The sequence below is a fragment of the Lagenorhynchus albirostris genome, chromosome 16 (genome assembly GCF_949774975.1).
Source record: "Lagenorhynchus albirostris chromosome 16, mLagAlb1.1, whole genome shotgun sequence".
Classification (NCBI taxonomy): domain Eukaryota; kingdom Metazoa; phylum Chordata; class Mammalia; order Artiodactyla; family Delphinidae; genus Lagenorhynchus; species Lagenorhynchus albirostris.
This window is the reverse complement of record NC_083110.1, coordinates 80,174,914-80,198,136: the sequence shown is the minus strand read 5'-3', so window position 1 is coordinate 80,198,136 and position 23,223 is coordinate 80,174,914.

Sequence of the window (23,223 nt, the reverse complement as noted above, 5' to 3'; positions counted from 1 at the left end):
CGTCTTTGTGTCTGCGACAGGCTCCTGGCACCGGCTCTGGCAGGCCCTGCCGGCTGCCTCGCGCAGTGCTCACCCAGGGGACGGCAAGGAGGCACCGCCCTGGACGGCTCGCCAAAGGGACACTGACCGCCGCCCCTGCCCACCCCCGCTGCTCCCCGACAGCCCGTTTCCTCTGTGCCCCGACACATGGTTGGTCCTCACCAGAGCCCCATCCTCCCGGCTTCGTGTGGAAGAATGCAGGCGGCTCGGCCCCTCCCGCGCTCAGCTCTCTGCTTGGCACCGGCCGCGCTCAGCTGGGACTTCACTAAGGATCTCGCTTTCCTGGGCAAACACAGCTTCACCTGCCCTCCAGATCCCTCTCTCCTCCTTCCCCCTCTCCGCCCTCCCCGCTGAGCTATGTTAATCAGGTGGGGGACACAAGGTAACATTGAAGTAATTCAGCCAATTAGGCCCTGAATTGTTTGCATCCAACAGCATTTTGTATTTCTGCAAATGTGTGAAATGCAAAATGTGCCCTCCAGCAAAAACGACAGCAGCCATGTACTGGCGGCATGTCAACAGATCCTGGGAACGGGCGGCCCTGACGGCTAATAGCGACGCCTGCATATGCTCAGGAAGGCTGGCCTTCTTTATGTGCACCCCTCTCTGCGAGGGGAGACAGAGCTGGGGGTCTTGGTGGCAGATGGGCAAGGGTAACAGGGATTGGCTAATCCCAGATCTGCATTCTCTTCTCCACGTAGCAACTGGGGAAAGATGGGGCCAGCTGTCAAATGGAAGACTTTCATGGTCCCTTGCACACAACAGCTGCACACGCCCTGCCTGCTTGGTTCTAAATTATTAAACATCTTTTTAGTTTGTTCCAGCTGCAGGCATCAGTGTGTTTATGCAGCCTTTGTGCATTTTACGTATGATTCCTTCTCCCCTCCTCTCATCAAAATGCTGTTTGTAAAAGTCATTATCCCATCTGTGCCCCAGTTTGGCCAAAGACAAATCCGATGCCATTCTCCTTCCAGGACAATTTGGGAGTTGAAACTGACGGCTGTGACTCGAGACTTTGGGGGTTTGCCGCACTCTCCCTGCCACCTGTAAGAGGTGGTGTCATCTCGACAGCTTAAGGGCACCGAGGCATCACGGGGTCCCTTCGAGTAAGATTTCATTGTGGCGCATTTATGGCTTTAGAGCAAACACACAGGCAGGAAAAACGAAACCTGGCCCCCGTCTCTGTGGGTCTCAGAGGTTTCAGGAAGTAAGGGCGATGGGGAGTCTTCTCTAAATCCTGGCTCCCTGGCAGCTCCGGTCCGTGAAGATTTCAACAGCAGTCTTAACAGTTGTGATTATTTTCCGTCGACGTGAATATTCACAAACAGATATCAAGTGCTGCTGCTTCCAGGGGCTTCTTTGACAGAGAAGCCACAGGCGCTGGCCTCCTGGACGGGCCGGAACCTTCTGGGAAGAGCGGATGTGAGAAACACGCCCCTGGCAGGACGCACGCAGCCTGACCTGATGTGTTCATTACATCCCCGAACCTAGAAAGGATTTGTTGGAAGTGGCTGCTTCCTGCAGGATACAGGAGTGGCCGCCAGAGCCAGCTCAAAATGAAAGTCACAGCAACAGTTGCTTTGTTTGTAGCCAAGATGAAAACTCCTTTGTCCAAAGCTCGCTGTGCCCTCCTGCTCCCGGGGTCTGGGCCCGGCTTGGCGCTCTGTCCTCCTCTCGCTTCCAGGAGCCCGGAGCCACCGATGCTGCTGCAAAGGCCCCCAGCCCCCCGCCGCGGGGCAGCTCCTTCCCTGGCCGGGTGCGCCCCGGCCGCTCACCCACCTGCAGAGTCCCTCCCTGGTCCTACTAGGATGCCGCTGGTTTATTTTTAATGTGACCACACGTGCTTCCAGTGGGTTTCATAGCGGCATCTGAATATTTTATTTCCCAGAGAGTCTTTCTCAGTTATTGCCCACAGTCCTTCCTCCCCCTTTTGCGATCCTGGGTACAAGCAACAAAGTGCCAGGCGTGGCTCTCCTCCCCCGGCAGATAGGTGTCTTCCCCAGAGCCTCCAAATTGATACCAGACACACCTCCAAACTGGGGCGTCGGGGAGAGACCCCCAGACGCTGGAACCCTCCCAAACTCCGGCCATGCTTGCTAAGGAGATGCCAGAAGTGCTAGAGAGAGGCCAGAGCGGGGACAGCAGTGTCCGCTCAGGGCAGGGTCACCCTCCAAGCCCGGGAGACAGAGAGAATGACCGTGGGAACCACCGGGACGCAGTTATGGACAAGACAGCAAACAGGGGCTTTTGGGATTTCCAAGGGTCCCCAGAAATGTCATCTCTCCCCGTCTCCGGAAATACCCCACTGCCAAGGCCGGGTCAGGGGCACCGTGTTCAAGGTACCTCAGCAAAATCGTCCTTTCCCTGGAGGAGAGGAACGGCGGGGCACAGCAGCCTTTTTCACTGTTTAGTTTGTGTTTTGTGATCTTAAAAGGCGAGCTGCCCTGTGGCCTTCTGCGGGACAGGGCTGCACTCCCAGGATGGGGCCGCCCTCTGGCGTGACCCTCACACGTCGCTTAGTGGGGACGGAGTTTGCTCAGCACCACCTCCATGAAGTCCTAAGCATTTAGCGGACTTCGCTTCCTCTAACGGCAGCTGGTAACGGTCTCCAAAGACAGTGAGGAAACCGAAGTTTCCAGGGAGTGGAATCAGCCTCGGCTAATTGCGGGGACAGTGCTTTCCGTCGTTTATGAGGTGCGTGATGAGGCAGCCCATGGCCTCAGCAGGGTCCGGCTCCCCAGGCAGGGCAGGGAGGGAGGAAGGATTGCCCTGTCCCCAGGGCTGGGGGCACAGGAATAACCGGCTTCACACTCGACAAATGACTCTTTTGTTTTACTCCATTTTTAATTAGCCTCCTTTTTAATGACCGAAGTTAATAAGTGTCAAAAGGTGCGAAACACAGCGTGGCTTTATTTTTAAAGTAGGAATTTGCCTTTCATCTCCGAGGCCCTGAGTGAGTCTCAGCTGCAAGGGCACAGCTCCGAGTGGCTTTGTCATCTCATACCTGAGGTCCCTGGCCTGCCACCCAGAGGGCAGCTGGGGGCCACTGGGATGGGGCAGCGACCTCAGGGCCTCCAGTAGCCGCCCAGCATCTGGGCACAATCCAGTGAAAGCCCTCACCTGTCGTATGTCCTGGAGCTGCCCCCATTCCCCGAGTCCCTCCAGCCGCCCTAGGAGTAAGTTGGGGCCACCATCCTTGAAGCTGCAGTGCTGAGAAGCAGGAAGACCCCAGGGGGTGGAGGCGGCTTTTGTCCAGAGGCCCAGAGGAGACGGCACGGCTCACACATTGCCAGGCGATGGGCAAGGTCTGACCTGCAGAGCTGACTTCCTTTGCATCTCCTTCTTCTCCCAGGATCACTCCTCACTTTCCCTCCCTCATTTCCTCTGCTTCCTCCTCAAGGTGCCGGAGGGCCCCAGAACCATGCAAGGGTGGAGCTCACAGACAGGAGAGCAACTGCAGGTTCTAGGACTTCGTAGGGGTGCCTGCCAGCGTGCGAGAACTGTAGGAGCGTGTGTGCCTCCTGTGTGAGTGAGTGTGTGCGTGTGCACGCGCGTTCACCCGCACGTGCTCCAAGCCCTGGTTTCTGATGGGGCCCTAAAGACACGCTCTACTTTGCATACATATAAGCCCCACTCCCTCAGGCTTCTGTAGCAAAAAGCTGCCGCCAAGGGGGTAAGAAACCTCTCTGGTGAGTGACGGCGCCAGGATCCACTTTGAATTCCCTTGGTCTCAGATAGATGCCACAGGTGTGGGAGAGGCAGCTACTATTCCAGGCTGCCCAGGGCACCGCCCCGGGGAGAAAAGTGCTATTAATTTTGTGGCGTTTTATAGCATAAATGCATCCTCCCCGAAGACCAGACTCCAACCATAGCGATCACGTTTGTTTATGATCGGAATGGATAAACAGGAGTCGTCAAGGGGAAGAGCTGACACAGTGATCTAGACACCAAACCACTGGACGGAAATGCGTCATCCATCACACAAGCCCATGTTCAACGATGCCTCCTTTCCTGCTGCAACAAAATCACACAGACACTAAACGTCGGACACGAGTCTACGCCGGCACAGTTATTCCATCCCTCAAAGAGGGTCATGTGAAAACCTCAAGGTCACCAAGGAAAACGTGTTTAGGGGACCTGGTCTGAATGAGCTAGCTGACTCCAGGGGTGGTTTGTAACAACAGGGCAGCGGAGCAAGGTTCTACCTCCAAAGACTTTCTGGCAAACTCCCAAATCACTAGGAATTGCTTGACGCCATTCTATTTTTCATCTAAAAAGTCAAGATGAGCACAAATTTCGAATGGCCCAGAGGAATCCATTGTGATGGGTTATGGATACATGTATGGAAATGCATTTCTAAATCTAGAGATGTGAATAAAAGCAGGCTTGTGGCTCAGGTTGGTTTGTGCAGGTAATTTCCATAAGAATTAATATTCCTGACTTTACCGGAACTAAATAATTAAGGAAGAAAGTATATTACAATAATAAAATTATCAACAGAGTTTTGACAAGCAGTCATGTGCTTGTAAATGAAATTTATTTAGGTGCCACTCAAAACATTGTAATTAAGAGATACTGAATGCATTACCAGATGGTTCCTGCTTAGTATCTATTTCCTTTAGAGAACAAGGGGATTACAATTAGCACTAACTAGCACCCGAAATACCCAATCACCCCCAGCCTCTGAAACAGCACCCCCATATGACATTTCTGTGCTAACAAGTCTGTGCTGTGAAAACTGGTTGCTAAACACAAGTGTAACATACACGCCAGCAATTACTGCTTAAAAATAAACAAAAGGAGAGATAATGATTGTGAACGTGTCAGGGTATTAGAACTACAAATTAAGAAATAAGTTAATAAAAATTCATCCTTATGTAGTGGCTGCTAACTTCTTCCACTGTTCCACAGAGTCACTGAGCAGCTCAATATAGACAGCACGGGACCAGTCAAGACACTATGATCTAGTTCCTTTACATGATTTTCCTGGGATTCCTATTAAAAAAGTAGTTACACGCTATGTGGAGTAGAGCCTCAGAAGTGTAGGCTATGAGAGCCAGAGGGATATAAATTCCTCCTTGCACACAGAACGTCTCTGATCCTCAGAGATGCTGGATGAGTCACCCAAGGTCACAGAGGAGTTGGTAGGTATATGGGTTTGTTTGAGCTGCCTTAACAAAGTACCACAGACTGGGCAGCTTAAACAAAAGAAATTTATTTCCTCACTGTTCTAGAGACCAGAAGTCTGAGATCAAGATGTGGACAGGGTTGGTTTCTTGTGATGCCTCTCTCCTTGCCTTGTAGACAGCCACCTTCTCCCTGTGTCCTCACGTGGTCTTTCTTCTGTGTGTGTCTGTGTCCTCGTCTCCTCTTTTTGTAAAGACACCAGTGATACAGATTAGGGCTCATCCTAAAGACCTCATTTAGCCTTAGCTACTCCTTCAAAGGTCTTCAAAGACCCTATCTCCAAATACGGCCACATTCTGAGGTACTGGGTGTTAGGGTTTCAACATGTGACTTTGCGGGAGACACAATTCAGTCTATAACAGGCGGAAACCCTAGGATCTCAGGGCACCCCAATCTTTGGCTTTGTCTCCTATATCCTATAATTTGAAAGATGCCCAGAAGGCCCCCAACTCCAAATGTCTCTGTCAAAAATCAGTTGTTCTTATCTGGGCCGGCAAGCCTTTATAAGCTCACGTCTTGCAGGACACAGCCCCAGTAGCCACTCACAGTTCAATGAACCCTTTTCCTGTTGTGATGGGGTGGGGAGAAGTAAGGTGGGATTTTAAAACTGTGGTCTGGGCAGGAATTTAGGCACTCACCTTGCTGTCCAGGCAGCTGCAGTGCAGCTCACCAGGTCCTGGAGCAGCAGGTAGGAGGGCTGGGAGGAGGGAGAACAGCAACCCAGGTGAGGTGGGAGGGAGGAGATGGCAACCAGTGCCACCCAGGGGACATTCTAGGAGGGAATCCAAGTGGGCCAGCAGCCTGGCTAGGTAAATAAATTAGCTTCAGTAGAGAGAATTGAGCAAATAAGAAAATATATTAAGGGTAATGGGAGTCAGGTTTTCACTGTCAAAAAAGAGAGAGACAATTATAAAAAAAATAGGGAAGCTAGAGTGTACCCTGAGGCTGGATTGGAATTGGAGGTATTGGTGTAAACACACAGTTTTCATGGATAGGTATAAAAATAAATATAGATGAAGATGCACCTGCATGTACGTACACACATGTTTCCTAGCTCTGTCCACTGAGGGGGCTGGAAGCAGCAACACCCCCCTAACAATGAGCACACCTAGTGCCAGATCTTGGTTTCTAAATACCATTCTTTGCTTTAAAATATCCTGGCCTTCTTTCTTCTTGGAGAAATGGCTAGATTGGGAAAAGAACTAGGTTATCATAGGATATCATTTAAAAGTGCCAGAAAGTAAAGAAGAGCTTGCAGAATGAGGAGGACATATCTAAAGGTCAAAGGTGCAACTTCAAGGGCTCCTAATGGCCAAATCTGGGACAGTTTGAGTAGCAAAATAAATAATAAGAAATTATAACCCACGGCATAAAATGCAGATCAATGAACCCACAGTTACATAAAGAAACAAGCAAATAACTTGGGAGAAGAGAAAACAGTTCTTCTCCTTTGAAAGACAACTGCTAAACGTAGAAGGAAAGGTGGAGGTAGAAAGCCATCGATTGGAAAACATCGTAGCAATAATTCACACAGGCCAGAAACACGCATGGAGGTTAAGTAAGTAAAAGTAAGATAAGGAATGTGTTTCACAAAACCTCAAACATCTCCCATAGCACTTATCCATGAGAAAGGGGGAGAGCAACTGTACAGAGGACAGACCTGGCAGACACCACCTCAATCAGGTCACCATCGTGATTAGAAATGACACAAATCAACACTGTGCACCAGGCTGACAAGGCAACAGCAGGGCTACTGTGATATTCTGGCCAAACAAAACAAAACAGGGGTCTAAGCATGAGAAAGCATTAAATAAACACACATTGAAGGATACTCTGCAAAATGACTCGTCCGTAATCAGCTGAAGTGTTAAGGCCATAAAGGTCAAAGATCAAGTAACCGTTCAAGATTGAAGGAGGCTACACAGGCAGGACACCAGGATGCAGCCCGGACCGTTTGGCCCTAAGAGACCCAATTCAAGGAGAAAGGTGAGTAGGGGGGGGAGGATATGAGAGAGTTATTTGTGCTGTTCATGCAACCTTTCTGTGTCTGAAAACATCTTAAAATAAAAAGTAAAAAAAAATGTGTATATATGTGTGTGTGTATATATATGCACACACACATACATATATACACACGCACATATATATCTCTCAAAATAAAGTTCTTTGGCATCTAAATGTTGAAAATAAACCATTGGTAACGTCTCAAAATGGTGTGGCAGTGAAAAACGAACATTCCTAACTACCAGGGCACAGAGGGCTAGGGAAAGTAAACATTTCAGATACAAAAGGATACTAAGTCATTTTCATTATTACAAAGCTGGCATATATATATTTTTTTCCAAAAGCATTTTGGCAATATATGTCTATAGACTTTGAATATTTTTTCCTTTACCCTTTACAATTCCATTTCTTTGACTCTGTACTACAGAAATAATCTGAAATTCAGCAAAAGGTTTGTGTTCACACTTACTCACTGCAGAGTTATTTATAAAAGCAAAAGTTTGGAATCAGCCTAACTGTTCAACCATGGGGGAATGGGTTCATAAATTTAGAGTATCTACCCAGTGGAATGATATGAAGCCACTAAAAGCAATATTTATAAGGAGTTAATGATGTGGGGAAATTCTAATAATTGTTAAAGAGGAAAAGAAACACAGCCTTTGATAGAAAATGATTGAAATCATACTGTATATAAAAATTTGTTAGAGTGAAGTCAGAAAGAGAAAAAAATACTGTATGCTAACACATATATATGGAATCTAAAAAAAAAAAAGTTCTGAAGAACCTAGGGGCAGGACAGGAATAAAGATGCAGACATAGAGAATGGACTTGAGGACATGGGGAGGGGGAAGGGTAAGCTGAGACAAAGTGAGAGAGTGGCATGGACATATATACACTACCAAATGTAAAATAGATAGCTAGTGGGAAGCAGCCGCATAGCACAGGGAGATCAGCTCAGTGCTTTGTGACCACCTAGAGGGGTGGGATAGGGATGGTGGGGTGGGGGGGTGGGGGGGGAGGGGGAGGGAGATGCAAGAGGGAGGGGATATGGGGATATATGTATATGTGTAGTTGATTCACTTTGTTATACAGCAGAAACTAACACACCATTGTAAAGCAATTATACTCCAATAAAGATGTTAAAATAACAACAACAAAAAAAAAAACAGTATAAGCACTGACACAGAACCTAAAACTCACAGCATAAATATTAAAAAAAAAAAAATTGTATTTTTTTTTACTCTAACCTTTAAAGACTAGAAAAAAAAATAACAAGGGCTCATCTGTGGGTGAAAATATCAGTGATTTTTTTCCCTCTCCTTTCAATTTTCTGTACTTTCCAAAATCTAGATCATATTTACATTTTACCTTTATAACTGGAAAATAACATGATTTTTGCTGTTGTTGTTAAGGAATTGAGGTATTAAACTTTTTAAATGCTGGGAAATACCAAAAAAAAAGGCAAATAGAGGTAGCTTCAGAGAGGATGAAAACTAAATGAGGGTTCCAGTTTGAGGGAACGGGGTGTTAGGGGTGAGACTACCCACTGAGGACGTATGAGGCGACATGAAAGCATGGTGCATTTTCCCGGAAGAGTGGTGTGTACTTGGGTGGAAGACAGTCAGCAAAGACAGGAGGTCAATATGAAGAGAGAAGAGAAGAAACTCCAATCTGCAGGGAAGCCTCTGGCAGTCCTTGAAGCCCTGAAGTCTTCTCCAAAACCTGCAAAGGCTCCCACTTGCCTGGCGGATGAAAAGGAGTGAATGCGATTATTGGGGTGATTAACCTGACAGTCCCCCTCGGGATGGGCAGGGGGAGAAGTGAAAGTCCTGGGGGTGGGGGTGGGGCAGGGATGTGGGGCCGGAGGCACTGATGGAGGCTGCGGAACTAGGAACCCAGGGTGAGCCGGGGGCGAGGGTAAGGCAGCAAAGGGTGTCAGGGAGATAGGTCCCTGGGGATCAAGAGGACAGGGACGGGCAAAGCGGAGGAGAAACGGAACTCTGAGAAGTCTCCAAGAGCCTCCCACCTGAGGGAAGACAGGGGCCCACGCATTTGGCATTTTCCTAGGCATTTGGTCTTCAAGGGAATCATTTTGGAAGTCAGATCGCAAGGTTTACTTCAGCCTGGGGCGAATAAAATTATGTGATGGGAACCTCAGCTTTGCCTACTGCATTCAGGGGACAGACATCACTCTTAATCAGATAGTTACCTGTTTTCTCATTTTTATGAGTGAGTATTGACATGATGATCAGCTGACTTATAGTGAGTGAAAAGTCAGTAGCATCTATGAAATTTCCTAGTAGGAACAGATAACGGAAAATGAAGAACTGGAAACTACTGATAATTGCAGTGTCATGGGTACTTGCGACTAAATGACATTAATGTGACATGTTCAGCAAAACTTAAAGTGAAAGTTTGTTGTAGATACTCCCCTGTCCATGTAAACGCAGCAACTATTAGCACACAGGGCAAAACACCAGCACAAGCCCTGCTATTTATACTAGAAATTACATTCCTGTGTATCTGACAGTCAGTTACATCATTTGTGCTTAAAGAAATAGCATGACTATTTACAACAGCCAGGACACGGAAGCAACCTAAGTGTCCATCGACAGATGAATGCATAAAGAAGATGTGGCACATATATACAATGGAATATTACGCAGCCATAAAAAGAAACAAAATTGAGTTATTTGTAGTGAGGTGGATGGACCTAGAGTCTGTCCTACAGAGTGAAGTAAGTCAGAAAGAGAAAAACAAATACCATGTATTTGATACACGGTATATAATGTAAATACATATATATGGAATCTAAAAAAAGAAAAAAACGGTTCTAATGAAACTAGGGGCAGGACAGGAATAAAGACGCAGATGTAGAGAATGGACTGGAGGACACGGGGAGGGGGAAGGGTAAGCTGGGACGAAGTGAGAGAGTGGCATGGACATATATACACTACCAAATGTAAAATGGATCACCAGTGGGAAACAGCCGCATAGCACAGGGAGATCAGCTCGGTGCTTGTGACCACCTAGAGGGCTGGGATAGGGAGGATGGGAGGGAGAGGCAAGAGGGAGGGGATATGGGGATATATGTATATGTATAACTGATTTACTTTGTTATAAAGCAGAAACTAACACAACACTGTAAATCAATTATACTCCAGTAAAGATGTTCAAAAAAGAAATGGCATGATTTGGGGCAGGTGGGCGCATGGTGACAGCAAGATTCTCCAAGGAGGGCACTCTGGGAGAATCACTGCTGGCTGGGTTACCTGATTTGCAGTAATTCCAGGGGTAGAATATGGCCAAGATGCATGTTGAGGCAACTTGTGAAAGGCCTCCGATCTCCTTTAAGGTTAATTTGTTAATGAATTGTCTCTCCGCTCACCCCGCTTTCAGTGCAAGCTTCTTTCCACCCATTTACAAAATGATTCAGCGTTTTCTGGTAACGCGTTCTAAAGGCCTTAAATGGTACCGTGCTTGGGTCAAAATGCCATCCCAGGACTCACAAATTAACTCCGCAGGCCACTCCAGACCCTCCTCCCTTATGGAGCACGAACCTTTGACACCTTCTCTGGCATGAAGGTAAATTCTTCTTCGGTGGCCTCCAGTTTAGAAGCACCTTCATCTGCCCCAGGAGGACCTTCCCTGGGGGGGAGGATTGCTAGGTAGCTGCCCCAGGGGGCTCCCGCCATCCCATGTTTACCCCCAGCCTTCAATCTCTTCTTGTTGTCGACACGTCTGCCATGCCTAAAGCTTGGAACATTTCTGGAAACGCTTCTTTGTCACTCTTTAAGTCCCAGCAAATTCCAGTTTGTTGCCCTCATTCAATCCAATCGTGTCTAGCACAAGCCCGTGAGCTTGATGGCAAAACGTTCTTCTGTCTACACTCAGCATCACTTACTCACAGCTTCACTGGAGACCAGTTATTTACACATTCATTTTCCTCCACTGAGAAGGCGGTAATCCCAGGTGGCCAGGGACCGCCCGTGGCGAGTCTTTGCAAATGGTGTCCAGGAGGGCACATCTAGATGACCACGGACTGGTGCGTGCCTTTTCAGACTCAACTGTCCGGTTTGCCGTCACGCTCCTGGAGAGTGTGCGTATGAAGCTGCAGCAGCTGACGTGGGGTCCCCAGGGAGGGGCTGTAGAGTGATCGGACTGAAGGGGGCCTTTCCTGCAAACTGGCCAAGTCTGAGCCATCACCAAGGGCTCCCCCATCTTCCACGCAACCCCCTCCAATAATTCCATACACTGTCGACCCGAAATCACATCCATCCATGTCCGCTCCGCCATCAGCTTTGGATTAATGAAACCATCTGGCTGGCGCCGCCTCATCTTGGGAAACAAGCGAAGCAAGATTTTTCTGGAAGCCAGTGTGAGCTCCTTTCGGGAAGCCCATTGTGAGCTGCAGGCTTCTGTTTCTTGCGACCCCCTCTCACTTGCAAGCCAGCCGCCAACACAGTGACGAGCGAGGTCAGGGAGCATGAAAGATGCGAAAATTTACTGCAAATGAGACAAGAGCAGTAAATTCATTTTTATTCAAATTACTGTCATCATACATTACCACATCCCCTGTAAACACTGTGCTTCAGACAGGGTGACAGCATATTATGATTTGTGAGATTATACTATTATTAAGCTATTACCATGTCACCCCCTGCTTGAAACAATGACTCAGCGCCATTCTGCATAATAGGACAAACGAGGGAGACAAGAGGAGGTGACAGAAAGGTTAGTTTTCAGATGGCAGGCTGGGTGGAGAGTGACAACTGGCACTTACGGGCCCACGTAATGAGGGGCCTGAGCAGGCTTATTGGGGAGCCTTTGTAATCATATTATTACCCCGAAGACTTTGCTTTGTCTCCTTCAGAACTCGAATTGCCCAAACATCATTCATTAGTTCAGTTGCTGACTTCGCATCGGGAAGGAGAGGTTCTGGGTGAAGGAACCCCATCCCAGGTTAGGTGTCCCCAGCCTGATGGCCTCCATCTCCAGGGACGTGTGTCTAGTCAGAAGCGTTCCCGCCGGCCTGCCCTCTCATCGTCCCAATGCACACCATGCAGGACAGGAGCACCCCTGCCAGACCACTGCTGCCCTACGGCTCCTGCAGGAGAGGGTCTCACAGCTCTGCTTCCAGTTCTCCGGGGCTTGCTAAGGATTAAAATGTTATAGTCCATGGGCTTCAAAGGGCGTGGGTGTAGTGGTGCCCACTGAACTTACTGGAACGTACACATCCCCCTGGCTCTCCCTTTTCCTTCAATAAATGCTGTGACAATCCCCCCTATCAGAACCAACGACGAGCATCCTTCAAATGTCTGTGTGACGTGTGGGACTTTCTCTGTCTTCGCTGTAGCTATTTCACATCGGTGGAGACAGCAGCCCGAGCCAGTTACCTGCGGTGGCTTTTGCTAGATCTGTTTCCTTGAGATTCCTGATGCCTCCACTGTCTCCTCCAACTGAGGTCCACACCCAAGGACCCAGGATGGGACAAGGCCCCCAGCAGCCTTGAAGGGGGTCAGAGCCATTCTCCCCTGGGCTTCGCTGGCTGTCTGTGGGTCTTGGACTCAACTCTCCATCAGCCCTGGTCTGCAAGATGGCTGTTGATTAAGTGGAAAAACATTTATGTAAATTGAGTTTGCTTCAATCTCTCTTTTCAGTGTTTTGCAGGCTCCTGTGGACAAAAATGACATTTTGTGAAATCAAGGAAAGAGCAAATGTTGGACACATTTTGTTCTAAATTAGTTGGGAAGGAATCTTGTGAAGTGAAACAAATTTAGGGACACATCAGTCTGTTACTAGTGATAACATTTTAGGCTTGATGAGAAAAAACAATAAAATAAAGGAGCAGCTCAGAAGGTTTTCAGCCTCAAAGGCTGTGTCTTTGTGTGGAACGTGCCGAGTGCTCTGCGCCTGGCCCAGGCGTCTCAGGCTCAGCTGTTAGAAGTGCCTTTTTCAGACAGAATCCTATGCTTTAAGCACACAGCTTTGATTTCTTGAAAGTTCAGAGTTGCACGTGCTATTTTGTTAAATTGTCCTTAAAAGATTAAGAAGCTGAGAAATCGGCAAACTTGAACCATCAACAGGTTCTGAGCTAGATCTTTTCCCAATTGTAAACCTGTTGTTATTTTCCCCAAATGCCTCTCAGGTTCCTGAACAGCAAAGGCCTTCCTCACCGCCTGCCCCACTGCCAACCCGTTGGTGATGAGTGTTTCTCTCCAACATTCTGCTCCTTGCCTTCCATTCAAGGACCAGTTTTTCATCTCCCACCACATGGCTGAGGGTCACCTCAGCTTCAGAGACCCACTCTCTCCGATGGTCTCCTCTCAGCGGTTGACACTGTACTTCAAAATAAACCACTTGGCAGGTCAGTCGGTCTGCAGCTCTTTGCAGCACTGCTGTGGTCATGCACGTCAGCCCCACAGGCCACACTTACAATAGCTTCCCTCTTTTGTCAAAATGAGCACTCTAACTCTTGGTCATTAATCTCTCCCCATCTCTCCCGGGCACAAATCCTCAACAGACCAAATTCTCTTCTTTAAGATTTGCTCTCAACTTTCTCTGGCATCAATGGAGTTCTGTATAAGGGACTGAATATACCATTTTTCTTCCATGTCTGTTTTGTGTCAAAATGATAACCCTACTTTTGAAGGGAGAAAGTTAAAAGGGTTCCCTAGATTTAATTAAGGGAAGGTCTGCCGAGATATTGTACATGCGTCTGTTCATGGAATCATGTGCTGGAAAAGTGTCCGAGGATCGTCTGGCCCCATCTCTTAACCTCACACAGGTTGGATTTTCTATCTTCCAGGAGATAGAACCAAGGCCCAGAGAGATGACGTGGGATAAGTAAATGCCTTCAGTGTTGTGCCCAAGGTGGCTTGGCTGGTGATGGCAGAGCACGGACTGAAACCAAGTCTCATTGCTTTATGCACCGTCCACCTCTTTGTCACCTTGTAAAGAAAGGTCTGAGTGAGCCCACACAAGTTCAGCTTTCAAGCACAGCCTGGAGCCAGACATTTTTTTTTTTTTTTGCAAATATAAACCAATTTTATGGTCCATCACTATGCTCCCCAAAAAAAAAAAATCTAGTAACTATAGATGTGTAGGGAAGGAACAAATGAAGAGCAAACAGGAGACTTAATTAACATTTAAATTTGCATGTTTTCATGATATTAGGATGACAACTACTTCAAAGCACATGTGTCTGGTCCTCCTCAGAGATGTTTGTGTCCACCAAAGTCTGCTCTACTTGATTTTGACAAAATAGTGAGTTCTTCAAGAAAAAGAAAGACTCCTCGTTCGTTCGCTGGGCTGAGCTCCACCAACGCGACCACAAAAATGTTGTCCAGCCCTTGGTCCACAAGGAGACCCCTTAGGTGGTTGTTCAAGGTAGTCATGGACTGAAGAAGAGGCAAAGGAAATGCAATGAATGCACACCTGTTGTCCCTTTCTCTAGCAGCATCTCCTGCATCTTTACCAGTTACCACATCCTCCTCTCCTGCACAACTCTGGCCAGTCCTGGATGGAGAACTTTGAATCACCCCATTCTGTACCGTTTCTGGCCTGGATGGATAGTCAGAGAGGTGGGGGGCTCCCCAGGTGGAGCCGACCCACCTGAGTGAAGAAGTCTGGCCACAGCTCCAGAACACACCACACCCAACTTATGGAAAGGAAGCTTTCAAGAGAAGTTAAGTCTTCCCATAAGTGGGGTTGGTATTGTGGGCAAAATCAGAAATCTTTCCATGACTTCAGGCAATGTGCTCATCGCGGTAGTTAGAGGAGTGAGTTCTGAAGTCAGGATGCTGGGTTTAAACCCCAAGTCAGCTACATGTGACCCTGGAGAGAGTACCTAACCCTCCTCTGCCCCAGTTCCCACATCTGGAAGTGGGGGGTCAGGATTATACCAGCTTCTGCTGCATGGAATCGGGCCTGGAGGGAGGGTTGGACGACTCAAGCATGCAGTCACCTGTATCCAAAGCCTCTCAGTTACGAGGCCATCCATCCTGTCAATGCAGGTTTCCTGTGCGGTGGCTTCCTGGGGTAGTGCCTGGCTTTTGGGTTTCCCTCTGTACATCCATTGCCTGGTGCACAAGGATGTTCAGTGTGGTTGCATGAATAATACAGGGCCCATCCCCAACACTCCAGGCACTCTGCCTGCACAGCAAATACAAAGATGGAGCTAAGCCTGCCCTGCCCTTGAGGCTCTCACACTCCAGCACAGGCATGGCAACCTGGAAGCACCTGGGTGGCTACAAGGATGTCCTCAACCCCACAGAGCCTCACAGCAGAAAAGTGGAAAGCAGACTCCCATTCTCTCCAACACCAGACTCCCTCATCTGAGTTGACACAGGCAGGAAATTGACTGTCCATCTTTGTGGAAGATCATCCCTTCCTCTGCAGGAGGAAGAAAAAGTCTGGGGGCTGCCCCGAGCATGGCAGCTGCTCAATCTTCTTAATTTGATGGATGAATGTTGCTTCAATGTGCAAAGCTTTGACGGAGGAGGAGGAGGAGGAGATGACAGACCAGAACCAAGGGCCTCAGTGCCCTTAGTTTGGGGAAATCTGGAACCTTCTGACGGGTTCCTCTACTAGGGAACCGAGAGCCGCCCCTGTCCTGGTCCTGTCTTACTGAACATCTTCCAACACTGGTCCTTCCCTGGATGACTGCACCATGTTTTTGTCATCTTTTACGTTCAGGACTGCAGACCAGTGGCCTCAATGACTGCTGTTGACCTGAACATGGAACTTCTCAAGTCCATCCACCATCCAGCACTGGGGTTGGGGCAGATGGTTGCGTTTGCCTCAAAATAAAACAACCACAAATTAGTTCATTGGAAAATTCCATGGGAAATATCTTTACAATAACACTTCAATTCAGTTGAAGAATTTACATTGGCTCAGAGCCTATTGATTTGATTTGTGAAGGCACACAGATTACTTGTTTAAGAGTATATTAAACAAATAAAAACAAAAAACTGATGACTCTTTTAGGCAGAATATATTCCTAGAGAGACCTGAAAATTATGAGCTATATCAATTCTTCCTCCAAAGAGCATCTAGCATCAGATGCCAGATAAATACAATTCTGTGGTTTGCTCCTTGCTGGCTTTGGATGTGCTTTTGGCCTTCGCATTTCTTGTTTAGAGGATATGGACTGAAAAAAAAATGCACAACCTGGAAGTTGAGAATTATGTTTCATTCAGCACACACTTGCTGAGAACTTGAGCCCAGGACACAGCCTCTTAGATTTCTCCAAGGGACTGTTCTAAGAGTCAGATGACCAAGGCAAGGAAATGGAATAGGACCAAGGTGCCAGGTGAAGATTTCATCTCAAGAACAATGAAGCTTCCATAGTCTTAAAAAGTCTGGTAGACTCTAAATACAAAAACCGGAGAGACCTTCAAGATGGCGGAGGAGTAAGACGTGGAGATCACCCTCCTCCCTACAAATACATCAGGAACACATCGACATGTGGAACAACTCCTACAGAACACCTACTGAACGCTGGCAGAAGACCTCAGACTTCCCAAAAGGCAAGAAACTCCGCATGTACCTGGATAGGGCAAAAGAAAAAGAAAAAAACAGAGACAAAAGGATAGGGACGGGACCTGCACCAGTGGGAGGGAGCTGTGAAGGAGGAAAAGTTTCCACACACTAGGAAGCCCCTTCACTGGTGGAGACAGGGGATGGGCAGAGGGGAAGCTTCAGAGACACAGAGGAGAGCACAGCAACGGGAGTGCAGAGGGCAAAGTGGAGAGATTCCTGCACAAAGGATCGGTGCCGGCCAGCACTCACCAGCCTGAAAGGCTTGTCTGCTCACCTGCCGGGGTGGGCAGGAGCTGGGAGCTGAGGCTCGGGCTTCAGAGGTCAGATCCCAGGGAAAGGACTGGGGTTGGCTGCATGAACATAGCCTGAAGGGGGCCAGAGCGCCACAGCTAGCCAGGAGGGAGACTGGGAAAAAGTCTGGACCTTGCCGAAGAGGCAAGAGACTGTTATTTCCAAGTGTGCGAGGAGAGGGTAGCAGAGCACCGCCTAAATGAGCTCCAGAGATGGGTGTGAGCCGCAGCTATCAGTGCGGACACGAGAGATGGGTATGAGATGCTAGGGCTGCTACTGCAGCCACCAAGAAGCCTGTGTGCAAGCACAGGTCACTGTCCACACCTCCCCTCCCAGGAGCCTGTGCAGCCCGCCATTGCCAGGGTCCTGTGATCCAGGGACAACTTCCCTGGGAGAACACACGGCGAACCTAAGGCTGTTGCAATGTCATATTGGCCTCTGCCGCCGCAGGCTCGCCCCGCACTCCATACTCCTCCCTCCCCACAGTCTGAGTGAGCCAGAGCCCCCTAATCAGCTGCTGCTTTAACCCCGTCCTGTCTGGGCAGGGAACAGACGCCCTCCCTCCCCACGGCCTGAGTGAGCCAGAGCCCCCTAATCAGCTGCTCCTTTAACACCATCCTGTCTGCGCAGGGAACAGACACCCTAAGGCGACCTACATACAGAGACGGGTCCAAATCCAAACCTGAACCCCGGGAGCTCTGCAAACAAAGAAGAGAAAGGGAAATCTCTCCCAGAAGCCTCAGGGGCAGCGGATTAAATCTCCACAATCAACTTGATGTGCACTGCATCTCAGGAATACCTGAATAGACAATGAATCATCCCAAAATTGAGGCAGTGGACTTTGGGAGCAACTGTAGACTTGGGGTGTGCTTTCTGGATCTAATTTGTTTCTGGTTTTATGTTTATCTTAGTTTACCATTTAGAGTTTACTATCATTGATACATTTGCTTATTGATTTGGTGGCTCTCTTCCTTTTTGTTATATATATATATATATAGATAGATAGATAGATAGATATTTTTTACCTTTTTCTCTTTTTGTGAGTCTGTATGTGTATGCTTCTTTGTGTGATTTTGTCTGTATAGCTTTGTTTCTACCATTTCTCCTAGGGTTCTGTCTGTCTTTTTTTTTTTTTTTTTTTCTGTATAGATTTTAGCGCTTGTTATGATTGGTGGATTTGTTTTTTTGTTTGGTTGCTCTCTTCTTTCTTTTTATTACTTTTTAATTTTTTGATAATTTTTTATTTTAATAATTTTATTTTATTTTTTCTTTCTTTCTTTCTTTCATTCTTTCTTTCTTTCTCCCTTTTCTTCTGAGCTGTGTGGGTGACAGGGTCTTGGTGCTCTGGCCAGGTATCAGGCCTGAGCCTCTGAGGTGGGAGAGCTGAGTTCAGGACATTGGTCCACCAGAGCTCTCCTGGCACCACACAATATCAAATGGCGAAAGCTCTCCCAGAGATCTCCATCTCAATGCTAAGATCCAGCTCCACTCAATGACCAGCAAGCTCCAGTGCTGGACACCATATGCCAAACAACTAGCAAGACAGCAACAAAACCCCACCCATTAACAGAGAGGTTGCCTAAAATCATAATTAGGTCACAGACACCCCAAAACACACCACCAGATGTAGTCCTGCCCACCAGAAAGACAAGAACCAGCCTCATCCACCAGAACACAGGCACCAGTCCCCTCCACCAGGAAGCCTACATAACCCACTGAACCAACCTTACCCACTGGGGCAAGACACCAGAAACAACGGGAACTATGAACCTGAGCCTGCAAAAAGGAGACCCCAAACACAGTAGTGAAACAAAATGAGAAGACAGAGAAGGGTGAAGCAGATGAAGGGGCAAGGTAAAAGCCCACCAGACCAAACAAATGAAGAGGAAATAGACAGTCTACCTGAAAAAGAATTCAGAGTAATGATAGTAAAGATGATCCAAAATCTTGGAAACAGAATGGAAAAATACAAGAAACATTTAACAAGGACCTAGAAGAACAAAAGAGCAAACAAGCAATGATGAACAACACAATAAATGAAATTAAAAATTCTCTAGAAGGAATCAAGAGCAGAATAACTGAGGCAGAAGAACAGATAAGTGACCTGGAAGATAAAATAGTGGAAATAACTACCACAGAGCAGAATAAAGAAAAAAGAATGAAAAGAATTAAGGACAGTCTCAGAGACCTCTGGGACAACATTAAACACACCAACATTCAAATTATAGAGGTCCCAGAAGAAGAAGAGAAATAAAAGAGACTGAGAAAATATTTGAAGAGATTATAGTTGAAAACTTCCCTAATATGGGAAAGGAAATAGTCAATCAAGTCCAGGAAGTGCAGAGAGTCCCATACAGGATAAATCCAAGGAGAAACACACTAAGACACGTATTAATCAAACCATCAAAAATTAAATACAAAGAAAAAATATTAAAAGCAGTAAGGAAAAAATAACATACAAGGAAATTCCCATAAGGTTAACAGCTGACCTTTCAGCAGAAACTCTGCAAGCCAGAAGGGAGTGGCAGGACATATTTAAAGTGATGAAAGGGAAAAACCTACAACCGAGATTACTCTACCCAGCAAGGATCTCATTCAGATTTTACGGAGAAATTAAAACCTTTAGATACAAGCAAAAGCTAAGAGAATTCAGCACCACAAAACCAGCTTTACAACAAATGCTAAAGGAACTTCTCTAGGCAGGAAACACAAGAGAAGGAAAAGACCTACAATAACAAATCCAAAACAATTAAGAAAATGGTAACAGGAACATACATATTGATCATTACCTTAAATGTAAATGGATTAAATGCTCCCACCAAAAGACACAGACTGGCTGAATGGATATGAAAACAAGACCCGTGTATATGCTGTCTACAAGAGATCCACTTCAGACCTAGGGACACGTACAGACTGAAAGTGAGGGGATGGAAAAAGATATTCCATGCAAGTGGAAATCAAAAGAAAGCTGGAGTATCAATTCTCATATCAGACAAAATTGACTTTAAAATAAAGACTATTGCAAGAGACAAAGAAGGACACTACATAATGATCAAGAGATCGATCCAAGAAGAAGCTATAACAATTGTAAATATTTAGGCACCCAACGTAGGAGCACCTCAATATATAAGGCAAATGCCAACAGCCATAAAAGGGGAAATCGACAGTAACACATTCATTGTAGGGGACTTTAACACCCCACTTTCACCAATGGACACGTGATCCAAAATGAAAATATATAAGGAAGCACAAACTTTAAATGATACATTAAACAAGATGGACTTAATTTATATTTATAGGACTTCCCATCCAAAACGAGCAGAGTACACTTTCTTCTTAAGTGCTCATGGAACATTCTCCAGGATAGATCATATCTTGGGTCACAAATCAGGCCTTGGTAAATTTAAGAAAATTGAAATCATATCAAGTATCTTTTCTGACCACAACACTATGAGACTAGATATCAATTACAGGAAAAACTCTGTAAGAAATACAAACACATGGAGGCTAAACAATACACTACTAAATTACCAAGAGATCAGTGAAGAAATCAAAGAGAAAATTAAAAAAAATACCTAGAAACAAATGACAATGAAAATACGATGACCCAAAACCTATGGGATGCAGCAAAAGCAGTTCAAAGAGGGAAGTTTATAGCAATACAATCCTACCTCAAGAAACAAGAAAGATCTCAAATAAACAACTTAACCTTACACCTAAAGCAATTAGAGAAAGAAGAACAAAAAACCCCCAAAGTTAGCAGAAGGAAAGAAATCATAAAGATCGGATCAGAAATAAATGAAAAAGAAATGATGGAAACAATAGCAAAGATCAATAAAACTAAAAACTGGTTCTTTGAGAAGATAAACAAAATTGATAAATCATTAGCCAGACTCATGAAGAAAAAAAGGGAGAAGACTCAAATCAATAGAATTAGAAATAAGAAGGAGAAGTAACAACAACTGACATTGCAGAAATATAAAGGATTATGAGAGATTACTACAAGCAACTATAGGCCAATAAAATGGACAATCTGGAAGAAATGGACAAATTCTTAGAAAAGCAAAACCTTTCGAGACTGAACCAGGAAGAAATAGAAACTATAAAAGACCAATCACAAACACTGAAATTGAGACTGTGATTAAAAACCTTCTAACAAACAGAAACCCAGGACCAGATGGCTTCACAGGCGAATTCTATCAAACATTTAGAGAAGAGCTAACACCTATCCTTCTCAAACTCTTCCAAAATATAGCAGAGGGAGGAACATTCCCAAACTCATTCTACAAGGCCACAATCAACCTGATACCAAAACCAGACAAAGATGTCACAAAGAAAGAAAACTACAGGCCAATATCACTGATGAACATAGATGCAAAAACTCTCAACAAAATACTAGCAAAGAGAATCCAACAGCACATTAAGAGGATCATACACCATGATCAAGTGGGGTTTATTCCAGGAATGCAAGGATTCTTCAATATACGCAAATCAATCAATGTGATAAACCATATTAACGAATTGAAGGAGAAAAAGCACATGATTATCTCAATAGATGCAGAAAAAGCTTTCAACAAAATTCAACATCCATTTATGATAAAAAAAAAAAAACTCTCCAGAAAGTAGGCGTAGAGGGAACTTACTCAACATAATAAAGGCCATATATGACAAACCCACAGCCAACATCATTCTCAATGGTGAAAAACTGAAACTATTGCCTCTAAGATCAGGAACAAGACAAGGTTGTCCACTCACTGCTATTATTCAACATAGTTTTGGAAGTTTTAGCCACAGCAATCAGAGAAGAAAAAGAAAAAAAGGAATCCAAATTGGAAAAGACGAAGTAAAGCTGTCACTGTTTGCCGATGACATGATACTATACATAGAGAATCCTAAAGATGCTACCAGAAAACTACTAGAGCTAATCAATGAATTTGGTAAAGTAGCAGGATACAAAATTAATGCACAGACATCTCTTGCATTCTTATATACTAATGATAAAATATCTGAAAGAGAAATTAAGAAAACACTCCCATTTACTACTGCAACAGAAAGAATAAAATACCTAGGAATAAACCTACCTAAGGAGACAAAAGACCTGTAGGCAGAAAACTATAAGACACTGCTGAAAGAAATTAAAGATGATACAAACAGATGGAGAGATATACCATGTTCTTGGATTGGAAGAATCAACATTGTGAAAATGACCATATTACCCAAAGCAATCTTCAGATTCTATGCAATCCCTATCAAACTACCAATGGCATTTTTCACAGAACTAGAACAAAAAATTTCACAATCTGTATGGAAACATAAAAGACCCCGAATAGCCAAAGCAATCTTGAGAAAGAAAAACAGAGCTGGAGGAATCAGGCTCCTGGACTTCAGACTATAGTACAAAGCTACAGTAACCAAGACAGTATGGCACTGGCACAAAAACAGAAATATAGATCAATGGAGCAGGATAGAAAGCCCAGAAAAACCCACTCACAGTTGGTCACCTTATTTTTGATAAAGGAGGCAAGAATATACAATGGAGAAAACACAGCCTCTTCAATAAGTGGTGCTGGGAAAACTGGACAGCTACATGTAAAAGAATGAAATTAGAACATTCCCTAACACCATACACACACACACACAAATAAACTCAAAATGGATTAAAGACCTAATGGTAAGGCCAGACACTATAAAACTCTTAGAGGACAACATAGGCAGAACATTCTATGACATAAATCACAGAAAGATCCTTTTGATGCACCTCCTAGAGAAATGGAAATAAAAACAAAAATAAACAAATGGGACCTAATGAAACTTAAAAGCTTTTGCACAGCAATGGAAACCATAAACAAGACAAAAAGACAACCCTCAGAATGGGAGAAAATATTTGCAAACAAAGCAACTGAAAAAGGATTAATCTCCAAAATTTACAAGCAACTCATGCTGCTCAATATCAAAAAAGCAAACAACCCAATCCAAAAATGGGCAGAAGACCTAAATAGACATTTCTCCAAAGAAGAGATACAGATTGCCAACAAACACATGATAGGATGCTCAACATCACTAATTATTAGAGAAATGCAAATCAAAACTGCAATGAGATATCACCTCACACCAGCCAGAATGGCCATCATCAAACAATCTACAAACAATATATGC